Below are 18,030 nucleotides of genomic sequence, written 5' to 3'. Positions count from 1 at the left end.
CAGAGCCTCCATTACATTGAAAGAGGCCCATCTCTTGTGAATGGAAACCTTATAGGTATTTAAATGACTATCATATCTCCCCTAACTCGCCTTTCCTCTAGTGTATTCATGTTTAAGTCTGTTCCCATATGCTTTAGAATGAAGACCACTGATCATTTTAGTAACCACCCTCAGGACCAACTGGTTTATATCCTTTTGAAGGTGTAGTGTTTCAAATGAGGTGTCACCAGGGCTGAAAAGGGGGTGATGCATGGAATGCCCTCCTGGAAGAGATGGTGAAGACAAAAATAGTGACAGAATTAAAAAGAGTGTGGAATAGACACAAAGGATCCTTAGTGCCTAGAGCAGGGGTGGCTAACTCCAGACCTCAAGAACCACAAATATGTCTGGATTTCAGGATATCCACAATGAACATGCATGAGTTAGATTTGCATACAAGTTTATCTCATGCATATCTATTACAGATAGCCAGAAAACCAGGCCTGTTTGTGGCTCTTGAGGACTGGAGTTGGCCACCCCTGGCCTAGAGGATGGAAACAAAGAATCCTGATAACCTGCGAGAAAGCACAGTTGCTTACCTATAACAGGTGTTCTCCTAGGACAGAAGGATGTTAGTCCTCACATACGGGTGACATCATCTGATGGAGCCCAGCCCAGCATGCCACTATCCGCGCATACACATGAGGTCCCCTTCAGTCTTGTAACATAGAGAAAAAATACGAGTGAAAAAATAAAACAACAAAATGGAAGGACACCCCAACTCCGTGGGGTAATGGGTGGGATTCCTGAGGACTACCATCCTGCTGTCCTAAGAGAACACCTGTTACAGTAAAAAACTGCGCTTTCTCCTAGGACAAGCACATATGGGTGAATACCAAGCTCCAGGCTGTCCCTGTCAGCCAAGTACAGCCAACAGGTACCAAAACAAATTCCCAACGGGCACAACAACAGCAGTACTGTTGGCCAGCAGTGGACGGCCTGGTTCCCAACCAGGGCCTCTAGGCAGGGAGAGTTGGGTTTAAGTCTGGAAGAGCTTGCATAGAACAGACTGGCCGAAGGCACTGTCCTGTCAACCATCTTTGTCCAAGCAGTAGTGGGCTGTGAACATGTGAAGGGAACTCCATGTTGCTGCGTGGCAAATTTTGATGATGGGAACTACTCGTAGATGAGCCACCGATGTCGCCATGGCACGCACAGAGTGAGCTTTGGCTCAGCCTGCCACTTGAAGGCCTGCCACTCCCAATCTATTGGTATCGAAGGACATAAAGAGATGAGTGGACCGCCTGTGACCGGCTGTGCGTTCTAAATAGAAAGCCAAGGCTCTCTTACAGTCCAAAGTATGAAGATCCTATTCCCTTGGGTGGGAATGAGACCTGGGAAAGAAGGTGGTTAAAACAATGGACTGACTGATGTGGAAATCAGTCACGACCATACGTAGGAACTTAGGGTGCATACGCAAGACCACGAATCATGAAAAAACCTTGTATATGATGGGTACGTAATCAAGGCCTGAAGGTTGCTGACTCTACAAGCCAAAGTAATTGCCACTAGGAATATAACTTTCCCAGTGAGGAACTTCGGGTCGCAGGAACGCAATGGTTCGAAGGGAGGACCCATGAACCACATCAGGAATATGTTGAGGTCCCAGGACGCAACAGGAGGCCGAAGAGGGGGTTTCAATTGAAGCAGACCCCTCATAAAGCGACCCGCTAAAGGCTACACCGATAAGGATGTGCCAGCAACAATTCAATGGTACCAACTAATGGCGCTAAGATGATTGAGCTGGTTTGAAGCCCAGACTCGGATAGGAGCCACAAGTAGTCCAAAAGCTTGGGAAGGGGGCAAGTGATTGGATCCAAGTCATGCCCTGCACACCAGGTGCAGAAACTTATCCATTTCAACTATGACTTCCTGGTGGAAGGCTTTCTAAAAGCCACCAGGACCTGGGAGACACTGTCCGAGAGGTCCAGGGGCTGAAGAACTAGGTATTACGCCCACCAGCCACGGCCACCCGCGGTCAGCTCAACTCACCTCAGGTCATGCTTGGCTCTTTGCTCCCGGTGCTCTCGCAGCTGCAGCCAGTCACTGCTGCCGCGTTCTTCCTGGCTCCCTGTGCTCCATGTGGCGGGTGGGACGCCGCCGACCAGCGTTCTGATCCTGGGCCTCTCTAGGTATTCATGCGCACCATCTGTTCTCCCTTTAAAGGGCCAATGGTGGGAACTTCAGGCTCGTCCCCGGCTGATGACATCACCAGCCCAGGGTATTTGAAGACTACCTCTCACCACCACTAACTGACTTGGCAACGAGTTCCCTGGTTCCTAACCGGTGCTCTCTCCAGTTCTTCGACCTGTTGTTCCTGCTCTATGGATCTCTGCTCTGCTACATCTGGGACCCTGCCTTGGTGCTCCGCTCCTTAGGACCGGGCTAGCGCTTCTACATCTGGAACCCTGCCTCAGCGCCCTGCTTCTCGGGGTTCTGGCTCAGTGCTTCTACACCTGGGAACCTGCCTTGGTGCTCCGCTCCTCGGGACCGGGTTAGCACTTTTACATCTGGGACCTGCCTCAGCGCTTCCGCTCCTCGGGACCTGGCTCAGCGCTGTTACATCACGACACCCTGTTTCGGTGCTTCCACCTCCCGGGGTCTGGGTCAGAGCTTCTACATCACGAGATGCTGTCTCTACACTCCCACTCAGGACCTGGCCCTGCATCCCTACATTACAGGACTGTGTCTTTGCGTTCCGGCTCTTTGGGGTATCTCTCAGCGCCTCTGCTTCACAGGTTCTTGCCAATGCTCTGCCGCACCCCAGGCAGTGCCTCAGTGCTCCTACCCTACTAAACCTGTCTCAGCAGATTTCCCACTCAGGGCTCGCTTCAACATTCCATTACTCAGGTCTCTGCTCCTGCACTTCCTTCCAACGAGTTTTATCCCCCGTGCTCCTGCTCTACTGACTCTGGAATTGCAGTAGCATCTCTTCACCTGAGGCCTTCTTTCTCCGTGAGAGAATCTCGACCTTGGACTGAATCTGAACTCTCTGACACTCTCTGTCTCCAGCTGCCTTTCTCCTCCAGGACCATTTACACAGAGGCCCACCTAAGACCAGCTGGCCCCGGCACCCAAAGGCTCAACCTGTGGGGAATGAGGGCTGGTACTGGCGAAGGTCCTATCTGCCTCTGCTTCCGGCCAGCCTCGCCTCCTGACGGTAGGGACTTGTGGGGCTCAACCCCTCAGGTAGAGCCAACCCCACATCGGGGCAAGGGTCCACAAATCCTAACAGATTGCCAAGTCCATGGATCCGACGGAGGTCTCAGCAATACAGGCCATTCCTGGTCTGGCACAGAAGATCATTGAACAACAAAAGATCCTGGAGACCCTTGTGTTATGGTTATTGATGTTTGGGTGGATCCTTGGACATTGTGGCAGCTGACCACGTCCATGGGGGGCAGTCCCGTGAGGGACCACGGTGTCAGGCTAGACTGGACACACAAACACAGATTGAATCTTTATTTAAACAGTTTTGGAAACCACCAGAGGTGGCAGTAGGGAGTAGTAGATGTTGAACCCGGCTAGGCGAGTATCCCACAGGGCGCTGGAATAGCGAATCCTCTGCTTGGCTGTGCTGTAGTGGAAAGAGACAGAGTTATGAGTACACAGTGAGAAACATACAGAGTCCCAGGTAGAATAGGAGAAGCTCCGAGACAGGGAGAGCAGGCCCTCGAGGAGCGAGTATCTGATCCCTTAAGAGTAGAGAGACTCAGTGGTATTGTACAGTGGTTCCTCTAGACGAGAGGGAAGCAGTACTGTGGAATAGATGGTAATTGTACTCATAGATGGAAACTGTTAGTGAAGTCTTCCAAGTAGAAAGGGTTGTAGATGCAGGCAGCGACTCAGGGAACATGGGTCCTCGAGGAGCGAGTACCGGTTCCTGATAGCACCTGAAAGAAGCAGAAGAGGCCCCCGAGGAGCGAGTACCCCGTTAGCAATAGGAGTTCCAGATAACGCTGGAGTGGCAGAGTAGCTTTGGTACGGAGAGCGAATCCCATCCGTAGTATTCTGAGAAGTTGCTAACTCAATTAGCTAGCAAAAGTAGTAGGCTTAAATATCCGGGCAGCGTGACATCATCTCAGGGGGACGCCCCTGAGGTTTGCGCCAACGAGGAAATAAAGATGAGGGCGGAGTGCGCACGCGCGCGCCCTATGGTGCCTTGGAGGAACATGGTGGGAAGCAGCACCAAAGCCTGTCTGGAGGCGCCGGAGAGGTCGGTAGAAAGACGCCGCGGCAGCCAGTAGCCCGAGGTGAGCGGGAGGAGCTGCAAGAAGAGTGAGGTAGGCGGGGCAAAACTGTCACAGGTCGACGGTCGCAACACCTTGCGACAGCAGTGGAGAACTTTAACGCGTGTCTAGACGCCACTGTTGCAGTAACTCCGTCGACTCCTACGTCCAACACCGTGGCTCCCATGCCGGTTCCACGACCGACCGTTCCGCTTCCAGCGCCTCCACGCTTCTCTGGAAACCCCCTTTTGTGCCAGGGTTTTCTGAACCAATGTAATATGCACTTCTGCCTTCAATCAGCCTACTTCTCTCCTGGATGGTAAGGCCTTGGCCAGGGCCTCACCCCTCTGGGAGCATGCAGTAGCACACTGAGCCGACGATTTTAAAGTATTATCCACTATGATGCCTAGATCTTTTTCCTGGGTGCTAGCTCCTAATATGGAACCTAACATCGTGTAACTACAGCAAGGGTTATTTTTCCCTAAATGCAACACCTTGCACTTGTCCACATTAAATTTCATCTGCCATTTGGATGCCCAATCTTCCAGTCTTGCAAGGTCCTCCTGTAATGTATCACAGTCTGCTTGTGATTTAACTACTCTGAATTATTTTATAACATCCGCAAATTTGATAACCTCACTCGTCGTATTCCTTTCCAGATCATTTATATATACACTAGCCGTTAAGCCCGTTAAAACGGGCGAGATTCCATCGGTCAGACCGGCACGGTTAGAGCCGCTCTGTTCTCCACAACTTCCCTTTTCCTTCCATCCTCTCTCACCTCATCTACAACCCCTTCCCGAGGGGTTGTAGATGAGGTGAGAGAGGATGGAAGGTGAGGTCCCGAGACCTGCCTGGCTTTCTTGCTCTAATCCGGTCTGTCTTTGATGACCTGAGCAGACAATCTGTTTCTGGTTCCACGCTCCTTCACCTCCGGCAGGGCACGAGGACCCTAGTGGACTACGTCATCAGGTTCTGAACCTAGGTCTCGGAACTACACTGGGAACTGGATTGTCTTCGATCCATCTTCCTCGAGGGGTTGAGCCCTCGAATCAAGGATGAGCTGGCAGCCCGCGAACTATGTTCATCCCTGGATTCTGTTATTGACCTCACTGGCCAGATTGATCGGCGCCACCAGGAACGTTCACAAGAATTGCAAGCTTCCAAGAAATCTGCTGCAAGCTCTCGCCACATCCGACGCTCCTCCTCTCCCAGGGCAGATTCAGCTCCCCAAGCCAAAACCGGAGAGGAACCCATGCAAATGGGCCGGGGGTAAGCTCACGCCTGAAGAATGACATTGACGCCAGCAATCTGGCTTCTGCCTATATTGCTGTAAACCCGGGCACGCTTTGGCTGCCTGCCCCATGTGTCCGGGAAACTCCCGGGCCTAGGTTCAGCAGGAGGACTGCTCCTAGGCCTGACTTCTCCTTCTCCTCTATTAACACTTCCGGTCTTGATCAAGATGAGCGATCAAGAATTCCATATCCTGGCTCTGGTAGACTCAGGAGCCGGTGGCAATTTCATCTTGAAACAGCTGACGGAACATCTTCAGATTCCCACCATCCACATCCCGGTGCCCCTACTTCTTTCATCTATCCACGGTGAACCCTTGCCTGGATGGGTCACCCTCACTATGGCTCCACTCCATCTCCGTACTGGTTCCTTACATGTGGAGTCCATCACTTTCCATGTTCTGGATAAGGCCATACATGCGGTGGTTCTAGGCTTGCCATGGCTTCAACAGCATACTCCCCAGTTTGACTGGGGCACCTTGCAGCTCTCCCGCTGGGGACTCTCCTGCCATCTCAACTGTTTGGAGACGGTCTCGCCAGGCCTTGTCTCAGTACCTCGCTTCTTCCTCCATGTCTATCACCTCAATACTCAGCCTTCACAGATCTGTTTTCCAAAACCGCCGCTGACACTCTGCCTCCGCATCATGCCTACAATTGCGCTATCAACTTCCTTCCCAACACTGAGCCTCCTCAGGGCCGAATTTATCCGCTTTCGCTCACAGAAACCCAGGCCATGTCAGAGTACATACGCGAGAACCTGGCCAAAGGGTTCATCCGACCTTCCAAATTTCCTGCCAGAGCGGGTTTTTTCTTTGTGGGGAAAAAGGATGGGATGCTCCGACCCTGCATCGACTATCGGGGATTGAATGAGATCACTTTGAAGGACCGTTATCCTCTTCCCCTCGTCGCTGAACTTTTTGATAGGCTCCAAGGGGCCAAAATATTTTCCAAACTAGATCTCAGGGGAGCCTATAACCTGGTTCACATTCGTGAGGGTGATGAGGAAACAGAGAGTAGGATTAAATGGTCAATTTTCTCAGTGGAAAAGGGTAAACAGTGGAGTGCCTCAGGGATCTGTACTTGGACCGGTGCTTTTCAATCTACCATATAAATGGGCTTGGACCGACGTGCTGCAAATGCACAGTAGAGAGCAGCTCTACTGCGCATGCGCGAGAGCACGTCGGTCAGAGGGGAGCCCAGCGGACGGCTGTCTTGGAAACGGCGAGGAGGAGCAGCGGCGGCAGCCCAGGAGGTCTCCAGGGGGTCTCTCTCTCTCTCGCGTGCGGGGAGAAGCAGCGGCGGCACAGACACAGAAATGGGAGGTCGCTGGGAGTCTCTCTCTCTCGCGTGCGCCTCATCACCGAGCGTCGGGCGGGCCAGCAACGATCCCGGTGGAGAGGCGCGCGCGAGAGAGAGACCCCCGGAGACCTCCCATGGAGCAGCAGCGGCGGTATCTAAGTGTCAGGCGGGCCAGAGAGAAGAAGAGGGAGTGGAGGAGGGCTGAGGGAGAGGGACGGGGTTGTGGAGGAGGTGGGAGGGGAAGGAAGAGGATGTAAGTGGAGAGGGTAAAGTTGTGGAATACAGAAAAAGGGAGTGGAGGAGGGCTGAGGGAGAGGGAAGGGGTTGAGGAGGTGGGAGGGGAAGGAAAGGGAAGATGAGAAGGGATGGAAGGAAGAGGATGTAAGTGGGAAGGATAAAGTGGAGTAGAGAAAAAGGGAGTGGAGGAGGGCTGAGGGGAGAAGGGGAAAGAAAGGGAAGGTGAGAGGGGAAGGGAAGAGGATATGACTGAACAAGTGGGAAGGGTAAGAAGTTCTGGAGAAGAGAAAAAAGAGTGGAGGAGGGCTGGGAGAGGGAAGGGGTTGTAGATGAGGTGAGAGAGGATGGAAGGAAAAGGGAAGTTGTGGAGAACAGAGCGGCTCTAAAAGTGCCGGTCTGACCGATGGAATCTTGCCCGTTTTAACGGGCTTAACGGCTAGTATATATATAAATGATCTGGAAAGGAATACGACGAGTGAGGTTATCAAATTTGCGGATGTTACAAAATAATTCAGAGTAGTTAAATCACAAGCAGACTGTGATACATTACAGGAGGACCTTGCAAGACTGGAAGATTGGGCATCCAAATGGCAGATGAAATTTAATGTGGACAAGTGCAAGGTGTTGCATTTAGGGAAAAATAACCCTTGTTGTAGTTACACGATGTTAGGTTCCATATTAGGAGCTAGCACCCAGGAAAAAGATCTAGGCATCATAGTGGATAATACTTTAAAATCGTCGGCTCAGTGTGCTACAGCAGTCAAAAAAGCAAATAGAATGTTAAGAATTATTAGGAAGGGAATGGTTAATAGAACGGAAAATGTCATAATGCCTCTGTATCGCTCCATGGTGAGACCGCACCTTGAATACTGTGTACAATTCTGGTCGCTGCATCTCAAAAAAATATAGTTGCGATGGAGAAGGTACAGAGAAGGGCAACCAAAATGATGTTTTTAATAGAATTCATCACTAAAGGATAAGTTACATTTATAGAATGAGTCCTAGACTCAAAACTGCTATAGAATTGACCTGAACATGATAGTGTTCACACTCATTTAACAACAAACATTGATTAAAAACTATGTTACCGAACCTTATGGCACCTGTGTAAACTGATAGATTTTAATAGCATTACTTTTTGTGCCTTACTGTAAACCGTTGTGACGGTACTCACCTTAACGACGGTATAGAAAAAGATTTAAATAAATAAAAGATTTAAATAAATACATAAAAATAAAGGGGATGGAACAGCTCCCCTATGAGGAAAGGCTGAAGAGGTTAGGGCTGTTTAGCTTGGAGAAGAGACGGCTGAGGGGGGATATGATAGAGGTCTTTAAGATCATGAGAGGTCTTGAACGAGTAGATGTGACTCGGTTATTTACACTTTCGAATAATAGAAGGACTAGGGGGCATTCCATGAAGTTAGCAAGTAGCACATTTAAGACTAATCGGAGAAAATTATTTTTCACTCAACGCACAATAAAGCTCTGGAATTTGTTGCCAGAGGATGTGGTTAGTGCAGTTAGTGTAGCTGGGTTCAAAAAAGGTTTGGATAAGTTCTTGGAGGAGAAGTCCATTAATGGTTATTAGTCAATTATACTTAGGGAATAGCCACTGCTATTAATTGCATCAGTAGCATGGATTCTTCTTAGTGTTTGGGTAGTTGCCAGGTTCTTGTAGCCGGGTTTTGGCCTCTGTTGGAACAAGGATGCTGGGCTTGATGGACCCTTGGTCTGACCCAGCATGGCAATTTCTTAAATTCTTATGAATACGGCTTTTAATATTAGGGACAGCCACTATGAATACCTCGGTATGCTGTTCGGCCTTTGCAGCGCCCCAGCTGTCTTCCAGAACTTAATGAACGAGGTCTTCAGGGACATGTTATACCGATGTTGTTACGCTTGGGCTCCGGTCAGGAGTCGTGAACACCACCCAGCAGGGTGGCTCCAGGTGGAGAGGGACAGGAATGGCTAGAAACAGTGTCTGGTTCCAGGCTAGGTCAGGGCAGGCAGCAAGTAGCAGTGTCTGGGTCCAGGCTGGGTCAGGGCAGGCGGCAAGTAGCAGTGTCTGGGTCCAGGCTGGGTCAGGGCAGGCGGCAAGTAGCAGTGTCTGGGTCCAGGCTGGGTCAGGGCAGGCGGCAAGTAGCAGTGTCTGGGTCCAGGCTGGGTCAGGGCAGGCGGCAAGTAGCAGTGTCTGGGTTCAGGCTGGGTCAGGGCAAGGCAGGTCAGAAGGCCCGTAGGCCACACACAGTAAGCAGGGCAAGGCAGGTCAGAAGGCCCGTAGGCCACACACCGTAAGCAAGGCAAGACAGAGAAGGCCCGTAGGCCACACACACACACAGAAGGCCCGTAGGCCACACACCGTAAGCAGGGCAAGGCAGGTCAGAAGGCCCGTAGGCCACACACACACACAGAAGGCCCGTAGGCCACACACCGTAAGCAGGGCAAGGCAGGTCAGAAGGCCCGTAGGCCACACACACACACAGAAGGCCCGTAGGCCACACACAGTAAGCAGGGCAAGGCAGGTCAGAAGGCCCGTAGGCCACACACACACACAGAAGGCCCGTAGGCCACACACCGTAAGCAGGGCAAGGCAGGTCAGAAGGCCCGTAGGCCACACACACACAGAAGGTCTGTAGGCCACACAAGGCAAGGCAAGACAAGGTAAGGAATAAGGCCCGAAGGCTGCGCAAGGCAAGGCAAGGCATAAGGCCCGAAGGCCGCGCAAGGCAAGGCAAGGAATAAGGCCCGAAGGCCGCGCAAGGCAAGGAATGGTCCAGGGACCAAATGCACAGCAAGCAAGGAAGGCTAGAGCAGGGAGCCCAGGCGAGCTCGATGCCGAAGCACCGAGGGAACTGTCAGGCAGGGTTATAAGGAAAAGCCCAGAACATAGAGTGGACAGGGGAGATGGACTGGGCCTGCCAGGAGAGCCAGCACTAGAGGGACCCCTGGTGGTGAGGCGGTTGCACAGCAGCCATAGCCGTAACAGATGTGTCGTGGTGTATCTCAATGACGTCTTAGTCTTTTCCAAAGATCTGCAGAGTCATCGCCAAGACGTCTCTCATGTTCTCCGTCTCCGAGAAAACCAGCTGTACGCTAAATTGGAGAAGTGTTCTTTTGAGCAGGAGACTGTCCCTTTTCTCAGATACATCATGTCGAGCCAAGGCTTCAGAATGGATCCTGAGAAGCTGAAAAGCATTCGAGACTGGCCTCAGCCCAAGGGCCTCCGATCTCTACAGAGATTTCTTGGCTTTGCCAATTATTACCGGTCCTTCATCCATCACTACTACTCCCTTACAGCACCCCTTTCTGCCTTGACTCACAAAGGGGCAAATCCTTCTCAGTGGCCACCTGAGGCTGTTACGGCATTTCAGGACCTCATTGCTGCCTTTCTCCGCGAGCCCTGTCTCTGACATCCCGATCCCAGATGCCCATTCATCGTGGAAGTCGATGCCTCCGCCGAGGGAGTTGGGGCGGTCATTGCTGCCTTTCTCCGCGAGCCCTGTCTCTGACATCCCGATCCCAGATGCCCATTCATCGTGGAAGTCGATGCCTCCGCCAAGGGAGTTGGGGCGGTCTTAAGCCAGTACTCTGCTAATCACACCTTACATCCATGCTCCTTTTTTTTCCCAAGCGCTTCTCTCCAGCTGAGCGAAATTATGCCATAGGAGATAAGGAGCTTCTGGCTATCAAGCTAGCCTTCGAGGAATAGCGTCCCTGGCTGGAGGGAGCTCAGCATCAAATCACTGTGTACACTGACCATAAAAACCTCGAGTACCTTCACCAGGCCCAACACCTGAACCATCGTCAGGCCGCTGGTCTTTCCTATTTACACGGTTTAATTTTCTGCTGTGCTACCGGCCCGCCAACAAGAACTGCCGGGCTGATGCTCTCGCGAGATCATTTGCCCCAGAGGATATTCCGTACCCTCCTTTGCACATCATCGACCCTGCTAAAGTTATGCTGGCAGCCACATACCCGGTCCCACCTGGGAAGATGGTGATTCCGCGCCAGCTACGCCGGGGGGTTCTACGCTAGGCCCACGATTCGCTCATCGCAGGGCACCCCTGGCAGCCCAGGACTCTGGCCACCCTCCAGCGCTTTTATTGGTGGCCGACCATGAGGAAGGATGCCAGGGCCTACTTGGAGTTGTGTCCTACTTGTGCTCGCCACAAACCCCCGGTGGGACGCCCTTGGGGCCTACTGCAACCTCTGCCTATTCCTAGTGAGCCTTGGACCCACATAGCGACGGATTTCATCATCGCCCTCCTACCTTCCGGTGGCAACAATACCATCTGGGTCATTGTGGACCGCTTTTCTAAAATGGCCCTAGTTGTGGCCTTGCCTGGCCTCTCATTGGCTCAACTTGCTCAGCTCTTTATCCATTACGTGTTCCGGCTCCATGGACTGCCTAAGCACATTCTATCTGACCACGGAGTTCAGTTCACTGCCCGTTTCTGGAGGTCCCTTTGTAAAAAATTCAATGTGTCCTTGAATTTTACTTCTGCATATCACCCCCAAGCCAATGGGCAGGCAGAAAGAACCAACAGGACACTCAAGCAATTTCTTCATGCTTATGTGAATTTCTGGCAAAATGACAGGGCAGACCTCCTTCCATGGGCAGAATTCCCTTAAATTCGCACCCATCTTCAGCCACCGGTTTCTCACCTTTTCAGGTAGTTTACGGATGTCAGCCACTCCCTTTGCTACCTTTACCCTTGTCTGTTCCTTCACCTGTGGCTCAGTCGACCACCCAGGAACTGCATCGGCTCTGGAACAGACCGGGACTGGGCTAGCGCTTCTATATCTGGGACCCTGCCTCAGTGCCCTGCTCCTCGGGGTTCTGGCTCAGCGCTTCTTACACCTGGGACCCTGCCTCGGTGCTCCGCTCCTCGGGATCGGGCTAGCGCTTCTACATCTGGGACCTGCCTCAGCACTTCCACTCCTCAGAACCTGGCTCAGCGCTGTTACATCACGACACCCTGTTTTGGCGCTTCCACCTCCCAGGGTCTGGGTCAGAGCTTCTATGTCACGAGACGCTATCTCTACACTCCCACTCAGGGCCTGGCCCTGCATCCCTACACTACAGGACTGTGTCTTTGCGTTCCGGCTCTGCGGGGTATCTCTCAGCACCTCTGCTTCACAGGTTCCTGCCAATGCGCTACCGCTCCCCAGGCAGTGCCTTAGCGCTCCTACCCTACTGAACCTGTCTCAGTGGATTTCCCTCTCAGGGCTTGCTTCCACATACCATTACTGCACTTCCTTCCCACGGGTTCTCCCCCCCCCCCCCCCATGCTCCAGATCTACTGACTTTGGAACTGCAGTAGCATCTCTTCACCTGAGGCCTTCTTTCTCTCCCTCCCTCGACCTTGGACTGAATCTGAACTCTCTACACTCCCTGTCTCCAGCTGCCTGTCTCCTCCAGGACCATTTACAGAGAGTCCCACCTAAGCCCAGCCAGCCCCAGCACCCAAGGGCTCAACCTGTGGGGAATGAGGGCTGGTACTGGTGAAGGTCCTGTCTGCCTCTGTTTCCGGCCAGCCTCGCTTCCCGACGGTAGGGATCTGTGGTAGTGCCAACCCCACCTTGGGGCAAGGGTCCACAAATCCTAACACTAGGTGCTCAACATCCACGCTGTTAGAGCCAACGCCCAGAGGTTCAGATGGCGCAGTTTGCCCTGGTTCTGAGTTTTCAGATCGGGTACAGTCCCCAGCCGAATGGGATCCTTGATCGACAGATCCCGAATGAGAGGGAACCATATCTGATGGGGCCAATAAGCTGCCACGAGGATCATAGTCCCTCTGTCCTGTTGAAGCTTCAGTAGGGTCTTCAAGAGGAGCGGGAGAGGAGGGTACGTGTAGAGAGGACCCCTTCCCCAGTGAAGGAAGAAGGCGTTGAAGGCTAGATGACCAACCCCCGGCAACAGGGAGCAGAAACTGCTCACCTTGTAATTGTACAGCGAGGCAAAGAGGTCCACATCTGGGGTTCCCCACCGATGAAAAATTTTGGCTGCTACCTCTGGATTTAGGGACCACTCGTGTGGCAGAAAGGAGCAGCTCAGCCGGTCTGCCAGTATGTTCAGAATCCCAGGCAGGTATGTTGCTCATAGCGACATCCCATTGCAGGACCCAGGACCACACCTGCACATCCTCGTGACAGAGGAGGAACGATCCCATGCCTCCCTGTTTGTTGACATATCGCATCGCAACTTGGTTGTCTCTCCGAATCAGGACTTCCTTGTGTGACAACCAGTCCTGGAACACCAAGAAGGCATAATGGATCGCCCGAAGCTCTAAAAGGTTTATCTGACAGCGGGCTTCATGAGTGGTCCAGAGACCCTGCGGGTGGAGGCCATCCACATGGGCTCCCCAGCCCTGAGGAGAGGCGTTGCTGGTGAGGACCACTTGAGGCAGGGCAGCCTGGAAGGGAATTCCCTGCTCCAAATTGGAGAGGTTTTCCCTCTAGGATAGAAATGCTCTCAGAGGTTTCGTGATGGAGAGACAGGTCTCAAGGTCCTTGGAGTCCTGTTGCTACTGTGACCACTGTGCCCTTCGCATGCACAAGCGGGTGAGGGGGGTAACATGGACTGAAGACGCCATGTGGCCCAATAATGGAGCAGAAGGCGGGCACTAACATGCCGGCTGCTGTGCCTGAAGGTTGCCAATGAGGTGAGTGCAAGAGCACGATCACAGGCCAGAAATGCTTTTGCCTGTGCCGTGTCCAACCTGGCTCCTATAAAGTCCAGTTGGGGAGATGGGCTGAAGTGAGACTTTGGGTAGTTGATAACCCTACCCCAAGGATTGCAGTGTCTGCAAGGTCAGGGCTAAAGTGTTCAGCGCCCCTGTGTGGGACTCGCTCTTGATCAACCAGTTGTCTAGGTATGGGAAGACGTGCACGAACGGCATCTGAGATATGCAGCCACCACCACTAGGCATTTGGTGAAAACGCGAGGGGCTGAGGCCAACCCAAAAGGCAGTACCTTGTACTGGTAGTAAGCCTTCCCAACCATGAAACAGAGGTATTTTCTGTGGCCAAGGAAGATAGCTATGTGAGCGTAAGCTTCCTTGATATCGAGGGAGCAGAGCCAGTGTCCTCTTTTGAGGAGGGGGATTAGAGTGCCCAGTGAAAACATCTTGAACTTTCACTTAAATTTGTTCAACGCCATGAGGTCAAGAATGGGGTGCAAACCTTTGTTTCTCTTCAGTATGAGGAAATACCTCGAATAGAACCCTTGGCCCTGCTGAGGGTGAGGAACGGGCTCCACTGCTCCTGCTGTGAGAAAGGTGGGGAGTTCTGTTTGAAGTATGACCTGCTGGGAGGATGAACCCTACAATGGACTTGGGGGAGAGTTCTCTGGAAGCCATCTGAAATTGAGCCGGTACCCCTGATGGACTATGGTAAGGCCCCATTGGTCCGAAGTGATGGCCCTCCAGTGGGTGGGCAAGCCTATAAGCCTGCCTCCTTCTGGGGGATCTGGTGCCAGGGGTATGTTTGGCTGACTTGTGCTCCCTCACCACCAGTCAAAAGCCTGTAGCCGGGGCTTGCTGGGGTGCTCGCTGTTGTCGGGAGCAGCCCCTGGAGCTAGTGCGCAATGTGCAAGCTGAGAGGCGGGGGGATATTTCCTCTGCCTATAAAAGGATTTCCTAGAGCTTGGCCTGAAAGATTTCCTGGCAGAGGAAGGAGTGTCCAAAGCACTAGCGGAGAGCTGTTGGAGGGTTTCATGGTGGTCCTTCAACTGTGCCACTGCATCTTGGACCTTGTCCCCAAAAAGGTTGTCACCTGCGTATGGGAGGTCAGCCAGCTTCTCCTGCACCTCTGGACGGAGGTCAGAAGCCCGGAGCCAGGCCATTTTACGGGTGCCAATGCCCATGGTGGCTACTCGGGCTGCTGTCTCAAACACATGGTAGGTGGATCTCACCTTGTATTTGCCAGCCTTTAGACCCTGCAGGACAATTGCAGAGAGGCACTTCTATTGCTGTTGTGGCAAGCTCTCTGCGAGATCCTGGACCCGCTTCCGGTTGTACTGGGTCATATACAACTGGTAGGCGGCAATACGGGCGATGAGCATAGCACCCTGAAAGACCTTTCTGTCCAGAGCATTGATCTCCCTATATTCTCGCCCCCAGAGGGGTAGAGGCATGGGTACTGGAGTGCTTGGCCTTTTTGAGAGCGGATTCCACGACCACCGACTGATGGGGGAGGTGCCGCCTCTTGAATCCCAAGGCCTGCTGTACCAAAAGGTGGTGTCTGCCTTCCTATTGACTGGAAATATGGAGATAGAGTGTTCCCACATCTGAAAGAGAAGATCCTTAAAGATGTGGATGGGAACCGCCACGATTTCCTTAGAAGCGTCGACCATCTGGAGTACTTTCAACATTTTATGTCGCACATCCTCCTCCATGAGATGTTGGAAGGGAATAGCTTCGGCCATGGCCCTGATGAACCCCTTTGCAAAGGAGAGGTCCTCTGGGGGGGACATATGCCTTTCCTCTGGAGAGGAAGGCTCGGAAAAGTGATCATCCGAGAATTTGGACAAAGACTGAGGAATCATCCCCCCACGGGTCATAAGGGCCTTCCTCCTCACTAAGGACATAGCGGGGGGACTTTGCATGGACGCGCAGATAGTGGCATGCTGGGCAACAAATGTTTTCCATGCTGGGCTCCATTGGATGATGTCACCTACAGGTAAGGACTACCATCCTGCTTGTCCTAGGAGAACAATTCTGCAAGAGGTAACCTAAACAGAGCAGCAGTTACAAATCTAGACAACTTGCTGGGCAGACTGGCTGGACCAGCTGGGTCTTTATCTGTCTTCATTAACTATGTTACTATGTAGAAAGGAAAAACCAGAGGGAAAAATGATTGCAAGTGGTTTATAGAAACATAGAAACATAGAAATGACGGCAGGAAAAGACCAATCGGCCCATCCAGTCTGCCCAGCAAGCTCCCACACTTATTTTCCCATACTTATCTGTTTCATCAACCACCAAGTTCAGGGCCCCCATTGGAAATTGTCTGACTCAAACCTTCTGCCATTCCCCCGTCATTGATTCAGAGAGCAATGTTGGAGCTGCATCAAAGGTGAGCATAAGGCTTAATGGTTAAGGGTAGTAACCGCCACATCAAGCAAGTTATCCTGATGCTTGGTGTTGCGGTCCCGGTCGCTAGGCTAGCGACCGGGTCCTTACCTTTCTGCTGCCTCTCCCGGTCTCGCCGCGTTCCGTTGCTCCTGGGGCCTGCAGGGCCGCATGGCAGCGTCTCTCTCCACGTGGAGACGCTGCCGAGGGACGACTCAGACTCCTCCCACTGCCAGGCAACGCGCGCGCGCGCGAGCAGGGGGCTCTTAAAGGTCCAGCACCCGGAAGTGCTGAACCGCCCCGTTCCTGACGTCAGACGCTGGCCGGCTATTTAAACCAGCGTCTGACTTCCTTGCTTTGCCTTTGCAACGAGGTCACTCTACTGTGTGCTTAGTTGCTTCCCAGCGTTGCTTTCAGCCTTGGTTCCTGCTTGTTCCAGCCGTGCCTTGCTTCCAGCCCTGGTTCCTGCTTGTTCCAGCCGTGCCTTGCTTCCAGCTCCGGTTCCAGCTTGTTCCAGCCGTGCCTTGCTTCCAGCCCTGGTTCCTGCTTGTTCCAGCCGTGCCTTGCTTCCAGCTCCGGTTCCAGCTTGTCCCAGCCGTGCCTTGCTTCCAGGTCAGGTTCTGTTTGGTCCTGCTGTGCCTTGGCTCCAGCTCTGGGCTCTACTTGCTGTCTACATATCCTGACTCCAGCTCCGGTTCCTGATTCTCCTTGTCTTCAGCCAGCCACGAACCTTGGTCTTCTTCACGATTCTCCTTTGTCTTCAGCCAGCCACGAACCTTGGTCTTCTTCACGATTCTCCTTTGTCTTCAGCCAGCCACGAACCTTGGTCTTCTTCACGATTCTCCTTTGTCTTCTGCCAGCCTCGAACCTTGGTCTTCTTCACGATTCTCCTTTGTCTTCAGCCAGCCACAGACCTTGGACTCATTCACGATTCTCCTAAGTCCCAGCGACTCGGACCCCTACGGGCTCCTCCTGGGGGGGTCTTGGGTTTCCAGGGTGAAGACGCCATCAGTCCGCTCCAGCTGAGTGCCGCCTCCCGGCTTATTAACTCCTGTGGACGCTGTCCACCTCAGCCGGCCCAAGGGTCCACTATTGACTTTACTCATAACATAACAGTTTGCAAAGGCCATGGACTCGGCGGACTCCGCTCCTATGCAGGCCATCCCTGGCATGGCCCAAAGAATCCAGCAGCAACAGCAATGTCTGGAAGTCTTGGCTGCTACGGTGGATCGCCCTAGCCAGTCGCTTGGACGCCAATCCTCCTCCGGTGGCACAACCCCCGCCTCCACCGGCGGTTCTAGCTCCCGCGCAGACTCAGCTTCCAGCGCCTACTCGATACTCCGGGGATGCCAGATCGTGCAGGGCGTTTTTGAATCAGTGTTTCATCCGCTTCACTTTGCTACCAGGGCAGTTCCCGTCTGATGCCGTCAAGGTAGCATATATTTTGTCTCTGCTCGATGGGAGAGCTATGCTATGGGCCTCTCCCATGTGGGAGAAACAGGACGCCATGCTGCACAATTTTCAGGATTTCGTGACTCACTTCAAACAGACTTTTGACGAGCCAGCTCGTGCTACCACCGCTACCACTGAAATTCTACAGCTACGACAAGGATCCCGTTCTCTGGCGGAGTACGCTATTGAATTTCGTACTCTGGCGATGGAACTCGGCTGGCAGGATGACTGTTTGCGGGGTATTTTCTTGGAAGGCCTTGCAGGCCGTATCAAGGACGAGCTGATGGCTCGCGACCTGCCCTTCACTCTGAACGGGGTGATAGACTTGGCCGGGAGGATTGACCGGCGATTGCAGCAACGAGCTAAGGAGGGTCGAGTTCCTCATCGGCCTGTCTCTTTGGCACCC

This window comes from Rhinatrema bivittatum, chromosome 9, assembly GCF_901001135.1.
Source record: "Rhinatrema bivittatum chromosome 9, aRhiBiv1.1, whole genome shotgun sequence".
NCBI lineage: Eukaryota > Metazoa > Chordata > Amphibia > Gymnophiona > Rhinatrematidae > Rhinatrema > Rhinatrema bivittatum.
Note: the sequence above shows the minus strand (reverse complement) of the source record.